Here is a 12,073-nt window from a genome sequence, read left to right on the forward strand (position 1 = left end):
TTCTTAAATAAAGGAAAATAACTTGCAGATTAATTTGATATTTCTTGATAATACCTTCTTGATATTTTTACCCTGTTTTTTGAAACAAAATTTATTTTTCGGTTTTATTTAGATTATGGTGTTCTGGATTCAGCATTCAATGGTGTTAAAATGTTGTTTTATATTGTTATTTCTATTTTTTTTATTAATTATTGTTAAATGTGTAGTTATTAATTATGGTTCTTATTAATTAATTTAATTATTTCTTGTTCAGCTCTTTGTAAAATTCTACGTTTTCTCGCTTGAAACTTATCTTCTTAACCTTCACTATACTTCCGACCGTCAGTTACGTTACCTCTATCTTGTGGCCGCAGTTAGTAAGGATCACGTGTGCATGCTGTCAAGAACAAAGAAAGTGCTTTGGGCTGGAACCAAATTCTTTGTCTGATTTACTGATGTTATATTCTAATTTTAAATTTTGGAAAATTTGTAAGTCAGCTGCGCCACCAAAATTGTAGGATAAGATAAATTTCTCCCTCCTTAGAATAGAACACCCAGTATGACACACAGCTCCTCTCCTTCCAACTAATCTATATACCAAATTACCTGTATATAATTCTTCCTCTACAGTCATGGCAATATACTTCAAGACACACAGGTTCGATTTTATGAGTAGTGCATTGGACTTAGAGATCAGGCAAGTTATTTTGACAATAAAACCGTTTATTCATCACTAAGTAAAGATGCACAATTTACAGATATTAAATTCACTTAATTTTTGTAAGTTCTAACTAACAACTCTCTAAAGTTATCCAATGATATCCCACAACCATCTAAATATTTCTGTTTAGGACCACGAGTCTAGAATTTAACCCCCCCCACCTTAACTGTACATTCATTCCGATCATCAACATATAATAAAAACACACTTAAGGAATTTCTACATTAATAAACTCAAGCAGTTTCACAATAATTTGAGCTTGGCTTTTTCTTACATAGAATTAATTCATTCAGATATTAGCTCAAGGCCTAAAGTCCTGAAGCATTAACTTTAAATCAATTTCATCAATTCAAACCACCGTCACAATCTAAGTTGGCTTCTGACTAAATTATGGAAAGTTCTTACTTTTCACGAAGTCTGGTCCTCTCAGGTTGATTTGAGCGATTATCTCTTCTTATTCCCATTAGACCTCCTCACTGCACTAGGATATCCCTTTCGAAAATTGTGAGACTTCTTCCTTGTTATCAGCAGACAAATTAATTCCTACAGGTTGGACGTGCATCTGGTTCCTCCTAATACAACTTGCTTTAGCTGCATCGTTCTCCTGGCCTTTGCTTCTTGAAATGTACCACCTTACCTCAGTCCTGAAGATATTTTCAGGCGCAAACTTTGTTTGCTCACACTTGGATAAAGGATTAAACTAAATTTATTATACTCTAACCAAGTGAAAAATAAACTTTCAACATCTTTCTCTAAATCCAGAGTAAATTATTAAAAAAGGGTGGCACACCAATTGGCAATTCCTATAGGTGGAGATGACCTGCTAATGCTTCTGCCTGATATCTCCACTTGGGCCTGCCTCCCACTGAAGAGACCTCAATAAAGGTCGAAACTAGTCTGGGTAGTGGCCCTTCCCTTAATGCATAACATTAAACATATCCGCAAGGAGATGTGTTTTGCATTATAGGAGATACTGAGATAGGAGTGTTGGTAGCTTGCTCCACCTTTGCAACGAGTTGCCCTGGTGTGTACCACCTTAACCCAGTCCTGAAGATACTTTCAGGCGCAAACTTTGTTTGCTCACACTTGGATAAAGGATTAAACTAAATTTATTATACTCTAACCAAGTGAAAAATAAACTTTCAACATCTTTCTCTAAATCCAGAGTAAATTATTAAAAAAAGGGTGGCACACCAATTGGCAATTCCTATAGGTGGAGATGACCTGCTAATGCTTCTGCCTGATATCTCCACTTGGGCCTGCCTCCCACTGAAGAGACCTCAATAAAGGTCGAAACTAGTCTGGGTAGTGGCCCTTCCCTTAATGCATAACATTAAACATATCCGCAAGGAGATGTGTTTTGCATTATAGGAGATACTGAGATAGGAGTGTTGGTAGCTTGCTCCACCTTTGCAACGAGTTGCCCTGGTGTGTACCACCTTAACCCAGTCCTGAAGATACTTTCAGGCGCAAACTTTGTTTGCTCACACTTGGATAAAGGATTAAACTAAATTTATTATACTCTAACCAAGTGAAAAATAAACTTTCAACACAGTTGACATTTTCAATGATTCTGCCTATTTTCATTCTTTGTCTTTTTATTGCTGACCTTTATACCATATCTATTACAACAGTTATTCAGTTTAGTCTGAGAATCTTGCAGACTTGTAGCAGATTTATTTAGAAGTATAACATCATCTGCATAAAGCAAAGAGCTGACATTAACATCTCCAATTTTGATATCATGTTTAATACCACTTTCCTTCATAATGTGATCCATATAGATAATGAATAACAGGGGGGGATAATGTACATCCTTGTCTCACACCAGATTTAACATTAAACCATCTTCCTGTACTTCAATTCTAACTGCTAACTTGCAACTCAAATAAAGACCAAGTATTGCTTGATATAATGCCCCATTGACACCATATATAACTGTAGTGTATTGAATAGCTTCTCTCTTGGCACATTGTCATATGCCTTTTCCAAATCAACAAAACTTAAATACCGATCTTTGTTATATTCCCATGCTTTCTCGACTATTTATCGTAAAGTGAAGATCTGATCCTGACAGCCTCTATTTGGCCTGAATCCAGCTTGTTCTTCACCAAGCTTTTCTTCCACAATTCTTCTCAAGTATACTTGCATAGATCTTCCCAGGAACACTCAGTAGTGAAATACCTCCGTAATTCTCACATTCATTTTTATTTCCCTTTTTATATATGGGTACTATGAGAGCTCTACTCCAGTTATCAGGAATTCGTCCCTCTGTCCATGCTTTCTGAACTATACAGTGCAGCCACTGTAAGACTCTTATACCACCATACTTGTGATCATTTAAAATCTTAAATACATGTAGCAACATCCACTTTCAAAGAATTATTAACTAATATTAAACTTATTTTTTTAATGAAAATATAAGGGCAAGGGAAATCTATAGAATAAAATATTTAACTACTTAAAGGCTTTTCAATGGGAAAAGCCTTTATGATAAGAACTCAAAAGCTTCAAATGTGAAGCAAGACATTAAAGCCTAAGTGGTTGATGATAATAAAAGAGCTGTGTCATCATGCTTGGAAAGGTCCACCTTCATTATGCCTCTTATAGAACCACTATACTGTAGGTTTACCATCTTTTATAAATGATTCACATACAAAAAAAGTTGGAAAACATGCATATCATAATGATGCATATGCATGTGTCTTTTGGAGTGTTTTTGCAAACACTCCAGAAGACCTTAATATAATGATAGAAGACCTATATCATGAAAGCAGAAAAGTTGATCTAAAAATAAACAGAGAAAAAAACTAAAATCATGTTTAATCATTTTGTAACACCAAATCATAATAATAGCAAACAATTTCTTGGAAAGAGTCTCTTCATATACATACTTAGGTCTTCTCACTGATCTAAACTGTGGACTCCAAAAGGAAAAAATAGGAGAGTTCAACTTGCCTGAGGTGCATTCAGAAAATTGAAAAACATTTTTCAAAACAATGATGTTCCACTCTGTTTAAAAAGGAAAACATTTAACCAGTGTATACTTCCAGTCATCACATATAGTTGTGAAACTTAGTTGCTAACAAAAGCGCTTGCAAATAAATTAACAATTCAAAGAAAAATGGAGAGGTTGATGCTAGGCATCACATTAAAAGATAAGAAGCCAGACTGACATCACTGACCTCATTCTTCACCATAAGCAACTAAATTGGGCCGCACATCTATCCAGAAGAGAAGATGAGCGATGGACTTTTAGTACAACTGCTGAGGACGCACTGAAAGAAAGTGTAGTGATGAACTGTCAAATTTTGTTGGAAAAATTGTTCAACCATTGCCAAGAACAGAGAAAGGTGAAAAGAACTGGAGGAGGCCTTGCTTACATTCCCTATGCACGAGAGAATGTGCATAATTAATATTCTGCAAGATATTCTGACATCACATTATGTAAACAGCGACTTCAGTTAAACATTACATGAGTAACTTTTATATTATCTTTCATTTCATCCAGTATCATCGATTTCTTCTTTAGCAGAAACTTAACTGTTTAACTATGTTAACTATGCTGGATGTTTTATCCAGCATAGTTAACATAAAAAAAAAATAAAAAAAAACTTGATATATTTGTTCTGATTTCTTTACTGGCTTTTCATTATGCCTTCTAGTAGAGCCTGATTCATCTAAGTGCAGCAAATGCTTGGAATTTGTTTATGCTCTGAATTAAAATATAAATTTCAAGTAAATCTCCTCTTGTTCTTCTGTTACAGATTCATCAGATTATGGTTAAGAGAGTTTGTAATTATTATAAGGGTCTCCATTAAAAACCTTGAATAAAGTTCAGCCATATTCCATTATTGGCCTGACTAGAGACTTGGATAATAGTATCATAACTTCCTTTCTCTCACAAGAGAATCTTGTAAAAGTTTTTCTCTTGGTTACAAAGTATATTATACTTGACAAGAAATTATATTCTTGTTTAATCCTGTACCGAAGTGTAAACAAAGTTTGTGCTGGAGACAATATTAGCCTATGATACTACAATAAATAAGCTTATATTACTTTTAACCTATTTTCATCAAATCAAAATTAGTATCATCAGGACTCCAATGTTGTCAGTCACTCTTGGCACTTCTAACTACTTTGATCCACCTAGGTCTTAGTCTTTTCCTAGCATTAGACACATATTTTTGCTAAAATTTTTATTCATTCATTCTGCTAGTGTCCATACTACCTTAGATTATCAGATTAAACAAGTAAAATATATTTGTTATTTAGGCATAATTTTAGTGAAGGTGGCAATTTTTTTTTATTTGTCATCTTCATTAAAATTTTGCTCTAGAGGTTAATAAAAATCTTTTTAGCAGGGAAAAATAACTCAGTAGTTCAGAATTGATGTGGTTAATATCTCATTTCATATAGATTTACTGAATAGTCAAAACAGTCTTGTGGTATAAAAGACTGTGTTCAAACTGTACCTCAAGTGAAGTCCAAAAAGAGAATCACAGATATGAAAGATGTCTTATTATGATTCTTATATAAAGATATCTTATATGAAAGATCACAGATATCTTATTTCTGTCATCTAAGGCACGTTGTACCCTATCAAACCACCTATATCTTGGTCTTCCTCTGGGTCGATTTCCTGCCAACCTGGCAGAGAACACTTGTTTTGCCAATCTTTCCTCACCCGTTCTGTTTAAATGACCATACCACCTGAGATTAGCTCTACTAACGCATTCTTGGATGCTGACAATGTCAAGTTCTTTTCTAATATCCTCATTTTTAATATGATATTGCCATTGATGCCATCTGTTCACAACTCTAATCTTTCTCAGGACTCTCATATCTGCAGTCTCTAGTCTTTGGTCAAGTGTTTTACTTCTGACCCAGCTCTCAGATCCATAAGTTAAAACTGGTTTGAACACTGTCTTGTATACAGCTGATTTAGTGTTACGACTAATTTCTCTCTTATTCGATATGCATTTATTCAATTGACTTCCTACCATACCAGCTTTATTGATTCTGTTGTCTATTTCCATATTTAATTTACCATCTTCACTTAAAATCGTGCCTAAGTTGGTGAAATGTTTTACTTGTTCCACAGGTTCTTCATTCACAATGCAGTTGACATTTTCAATGATTCTGCCTATTTTCATTCTTTGTCTTTTTATTGCTGACCTTTATACCATATCTATTACAACAGTTACTGAATTTAGTCAAGGAATCTTCCAGACTCGTAGTGTATTTATTGATAAGTATAACATATTCCTCATAAAGCAAAGAGCTGACATTAACATCTCCAATTTTGATATCATGTTTAATACCATTTTCCTTCATAATGTGATCCATATAGATAATGAATAACAGGGGGGGATAATGTACATCCTTGTCTCACACCAAATTTAACATTAAACCATCTTCCTGTACTTCAATTCTAACTGCTGACTTACAACTCAAATAAAGACTAAGTATTGCTTGATATAATGCTCCATTGACACCATATAACTGTAGTGTATTGAATAGCATCTTTCTTGGCACCTTGTCATATGCAATTTCCAAATCGACAAAACTTAAATACAGATCTTTGTTATATTCCCATGATTTCTCCACTATTTGTCGTAAAGTGAAGATCTGATCCTGATAGCCTCTATTTGGCTGGAATCCAGCTTGTTCTTCACCAAGCTTTTCTATACAATTCTTTTCAACCGTTTCTCAAGTAAACTTGCATATATCTTACCAGGAACACTCAGTAGGGAAATATCTCTGTAATTTTCACATTCAGTTTTATTTCCTTTTTTATATATGGGTACTATGAGAGCTCTACTGCAATCATCGGGAATTTGTCCCTCTGTCCAGGCCTTCTGAACTATACAGTGCAGCCACTTTAAGACTTTTATACCACCATACTTGAGCATTTCTGGTCGAATATCATCTACTCCTTCTGCCTTTCCACATTTCAAGCCTTTGATGGCTTTTTCTACTTCAAATATGGATATGTATATTCCTGACTGTATTCCTGTTGAGTGTTTTTTTTTACCACTGTGCTACAATAATATCTTTTACCAGTGCTTGTTTCATTTAGCAGTTTTTCAAAGTAATTACTCCATACTTCAAGGATATCTTTTTCTCCAGTTTTCATGTCACCTTTATCATCTCTAACTCCTTTTATAGTACTCTTTCCTCTATTTCTAAGCTTCTTCAATAACCTCCAAAATATTTTGCCACCCTCTTGATATTTATTTTCTATGTTCTTGCCAAAGTCCTCCCATGACTTTTGTTTAGCTAGTTTTACACAGTGTTTAGCTTTCTTATATTTGTTGTATTCTCTAAGAGCACAAGCTGACTTATTTGCCAGCAACTTTTGATTTGTTTTCTTCTTTTCCTTCACTGCCTCTTTAACTTCCTGTGTCCACCATGGAGTTCTGATTTTTCTATTCTTGCAGACAACATCACCACATGCTTCTCTGGCTGAATCAATCAAGGTTTTCTTCAAGGCTTGTCACTGAATCTCTAAAGTTTGGTTCCTGTTCTCAAACTCTTTCATTTTTTCTTCAATAATCTTTATTCGCTTTAAAACTTTCTTACATGTTATTCTTTTCAATATGAATTTCAATTTTATCCTGCTCAAGACTAAATAGTGATCACTTCCGATTTGAAATCCTCTGTACACTCTGGTGTCCTGCACCAGGGAGAAAACATCACTATCAACAATAACATAGTCATTGAGACTTTTCTTATTTCTTGCCTTTTCTCTCCATGTGAATTTGTGCACATTTTTATGTTGGAACATGGTGTTAGTAATAACCAGTCCATGTCCTAAGCAGAAATCCAACAAATATTTGCCATTATTATTAGCTTTGGTCTTTTCTCCAAATTTTCCCAATATATTTTTGTATGTCTGACAATCATTTACTACTCTGCTATTTAGATCCCCAACAAGGACCAACTTTTCCTTTTTCATTGTGTCAGATGCTTTCTCTAAAGCATTAAAAAATTCCTCCACTTCTACCTTAGTAGAACCTTCTGTAGGACCATAGGCACAAATAAGTCTCATTTTCCAGTTCCCATTCTCATATTTGCCCACATCACTCTACTTGAGACTGCCTGCCATTCAAGAAGATTAACCTTTGTATTTAGTTTTGAATACAATTTTTTTTTTGTTTATTGTAAATATGAACTCTATTGATTTATCTTCCTGTGTTTAGCTTCCACTGAGGAGATCTGAAAGTTGAAACTGATCTGTATTGTGAGCCTTCCCATTATGCATAGCAATATACATGCCATAAGAAAGTGTACTTTTGCATTATGAGATATTAGGGCAATTCGTGTGACAATACTTAATGTGCAAACTTGATTAGCTTATGCTTTTCATATAGAATTAAAACAAGAATATAGCTTCTTATCTATTATAATAGAATAATCTACGTTGGTATGTCACAAACAGAATGGGAGAGGAAAGATTAGTAAAAATCTGTTCAACAGAAAAAAAAGACTAATTTTGAATTAGAATGGATGCAGTTGATATAAACAGGGTAATAAAAATTACTACATGAAGGACATACTAGATGAAGAAATACATAGAGCAATCAAACAAATGAAAAATAATAAAGCACCAGGCATAGACAACATTCAAAAAGAACTTCTAGAAAAAGGGGGAGAAAGCATAATAAATTACCGAAGGAAACTGTTCAACAAAATACTAAAGAAAGGAAATTTACCAACAGAATGGAGAACAGGCCAGATCATACCGATCCACAAAAAAGGAGATGTCAGATCCTGCAATAACTATAGACTTATCACCCTTCTAAGCCATTGCTATTAAATATTCATTAGGATTCTTCAAAACAGAGTTAAACATTCTTATGAAGAACAGATACAAGAAGAGCAAGTAGGATTTAGAAATAGCAGAAGCACAATAGATACAATTTTCACATTAAACAGATTAGCAGATCTTATGAGAGAACAAAAATAAAAAACTACTGGTGTTTTATCGACTTCAAACAAGCTTTCGACTCAATAAACAGAAGCAAACTCATTAAAAATTTAGAAAACAGAGGGTTCGACAAATACCTATTAAATTGTATCAAGAATTACTATTCAGAAACACAAGCAGTCATAAATTACAAAAACATAGAAACAGATCAAATAGCAATTAAAAAAGGAGTTATACAAGGTTGTCCATTGTCACCATATTTATTCAACCTGTACCTAAAAGAAGTGGTAGACGAAGGACTACAGATGTGTAAAGGAATAACTAGAAATGGAAAAAATATAACACACTTAAAGTATGCTGATGACATAGTTATCACTACAAACAGCAAAGAAAAATTAGAAAATATCCTGGCCAAGTTGCATCAAACAAGTAACAAATATGATATGAAAATCAATTTTAGTAAAACAAAAACTAATGGTAATATGTAGAAAAAGGGAATCAATTCAAATGAAAGTAGGAAACAATAATATGGAACAAGTAAAGCAGTTCAATTACCTAGGATCAGTGATCACTGAAGATCTAGACCAGGAGTCGGCAAAGCAGCACTCACAAGCGTCATGTCGCCCGCAGTGAATTTTTAGTGCGCCCTCAGAGAAATTATTGTAAACTGCTTTATTTGTGCCTATTAAGATGAGAGACCACTGATCATAAGTAGCTTGAGTTGTTGATGTCATTTAGTTATCAATGCAACCACTCTCGCTACCCTTCACACCACTTCTAAACATTGTTAGAACCCTTTGTTTTTTTAGTATGTGTGTTTGTTGAATCACTCCCGCTCTCAGTGCAAATATAAAATACTTTGTTTACAAAGATATTTTTAACCCTTTATAATGGATAAACCTGAAAGGAAAAGAATGTACTATTTTAATAACGATTGTGAGGAAGAGTATTGCTTTTATTGGCAAATGTATTTGTTTATTATGCAATAATAGTGTGGCTATTTCTAAAAAAAAAAAAAAAGTAATATAGAAAGACGTTTCAAAACCATTCATGAAATCCAAAATAAAAAAAAAAAAAAAGATTTTATCTTTGGAATCATCCATTACTAAAAACAGCAAAGGTTTTTTTACTAAACTGTTGCAACTGTCGCATCTTTTAAAATTTCGCATTTGCTAACTAAGAAGAAAAAAACGTTTACAGATGGAGATTTAATTAAAGAAGCTATGTTAGAAGCTGCAGATTCACTTTTTGAAGATTTCAAAAAAACACCGAAATAGTTTTGACTATAAATATGTTGCAGTTATCAGCAAGAACTGTATCTAGAAGAATTGAATCAATTGCAGTTTATTTAGAAACAGAATTAGTAAATGATATGGGAAAATTTGTTTTCTTTTCTCTACAGCTGGATGAATCGATAGACATAACAGATACATCACAATTAGCAATTTCAGTGAAAATGGTTTTTGATGATTTTTCTGCAAAAGAAGAATTTCTTAAAATTCTTCCATTGAAGGGACTAGAGGAGAGGATATATTTTCTGTTTTTCTTCCCCCTTTCAAGATTTTGCGACTTTAGAACCTGTTGTTAGATTTTTTCCTAAATCCATTTAACATTACTGAAGATGATATACCTGCTAAAATTTCCAATTACTTTGAGCTAAGTAATACAGAAGACTTGGAAATGGAAATAATTAATTTACAAAACAACATAATTTTAAAAGCTCATCATGATGACAAAATGTTCTGGAAGTTAGTAGGTAGAAATACTTTTTCTATTCTGAGAAAATGCTTGCTAAAAATTTATTCATATTGTGCAACTGCATACAACTGCAAGACCCTGTTTTAAAATATGGCATATTTGAAATCAAAATATCGATATCAACTTACAGACTCACATTTGGATAATTGTTAAAGAGCAGGTACTTCAAACTATATGCTTGATTATAAAAAATTATCAGATGATATACAAGACCAGGTTTCTGATTATTTATATTTTTTTTTATGTTGGGGCCCATTACAGGAGGTTGGCTGGGCAACCTATAGTACGTTAGTACTATATATGGGTGATGGGTTGTGTAGGGAGAAACTTGTTTACATTTGATTTGAATGCCTGTATATTGAACAGTCTTCCCCCTGACGTATTTCCCAAGGAAATACATCAGGGGAAGACTGTTCCACAGTACTGCAGTAGCAAGGATGAATGAGGAGGAGAAGAAACTTGTTCTGTGGTTTCGAGGTGTACTGTAAAAGGATGTTGGGTGGCAGCTGTACGTGTTCCAATGGGCTTAGTACAGGGTGGCGGAATTATTGATGCTGCTTCAGATGAACCTTTCCCATTAAAGTATTTATAGAATATACAGATTGCAGAGACCAAATGTCTGTGTGAAAGTGGGGGGAGCGAGTTGGTGAGAGATGGGTCATTTATTAGTCTAATTGCTCTCTTCTGTGGTGAGTCAAGCATTTTGAGTGAGCTTTTTGGGGCCCCCACTCCAGATGTGAGAGCAGTATTCGAGAGCTGAGCGGATTTGTGATAGTGTTAACAGCTGTTTAGAGGTGAAGTAGTGTCTTGAGCGAAAGAGAAAACCTAGTTTTTTGGAAGCTGAGGATGCAATGGTTGTGATGTGTTTATGCCAGGAGAAGCTTGATGTCAAGGTAATTCCGAGAAGAGAAATTTTGTCTTGTCTGTGAATTTGAGTGTTATCAAAAACAATGCTGGGGGAAAATGGTTCTTTTTTGTGAGAAATAAGACGAACTGGGTTTCACTAGTGTTGAAGTTGACAAGGTTGTCTGAGCCCCATCGGAGGATGGTTTGGAGGTCAGAATTAAGGGCAGTGGTGGTTGATGTTCTGTGAGTTGTGTAGGGTAGGGTTTGCCAAATGAAAGGGAGGAATGTAGTGTGCTGTTATCTCCAAAACTGTGTATTGGGTTAGAGGTCAACTGAAGTAGGTGATTGATATATAGAAGGAAGAGGGTCAGTGAGAGAACTGAGCCTCGAGGGATCCTGGCATTAGTTGGATAGTGAGAGGATAGGGAGCCGTCTACCATCACACATAGTGTGCATCCAGATAGGAAGCTGGCAACTGCAGAAGTCCTGAGGCAGTCCAAACGATGGGAGTTTCCTTAGTAAGCCTTTGTGCCAGACTCTGTCAAAGGCTTTGGAGATATCAAGTGCAACTACTTGGAATTCGCAGAATTTCTCCATAGCGTTTGTTCAGTGGTGGGTGATGTATGAGAGTAGATCTCCTGTTGAATGGCTTTGGCAGAATCCGTATTGGTGGTCGCTTAATAGCTGGGTACCTTCAAGGTAGATTAGGAATTGAGAGTTGATGATTTTCTCCATTACTTGATAAGACTTACTGGAGTAAGATAGGACTGAAGTGAGTGAGATAGGGCAGTAGTTAGATGGCAGTGATTTGTCACCTTTTTTAGGAATGGGTTGTG

General features: G+C 34.6%; 1 protein-coding gene across 1 annotated transcript in view; it reads left to right on the forward strand.

The window, feature by feature from the left end:
* LOC150102036 (LIM domain kinase 1-like) overlaps window positions 1–12,073 on the forward strand; it is a 307,253-nt gene that overhangs the window by 256,829 nt on the left and 38,351 nt on the right. The window lies entirely within an intron of this gene.

The sequence above is a fragment of the Typopeltis vanoorti genome, chromosome 11 (assembly GCF_054136105.1).
Source record: "Typopeltis vanoorti isolate ZY-2024b chromosome 11, IOZ_Tvanoo_1.0, whole genome shotgun sequence".
Classification (NCBI taxonomy): domain Eukaryota; kingdom Metazoa; phylum Arthropoda; class Arachnida; order Uropygi; family Thelyphonidae; genus Typopeltis; species Typopeltis vanoorti.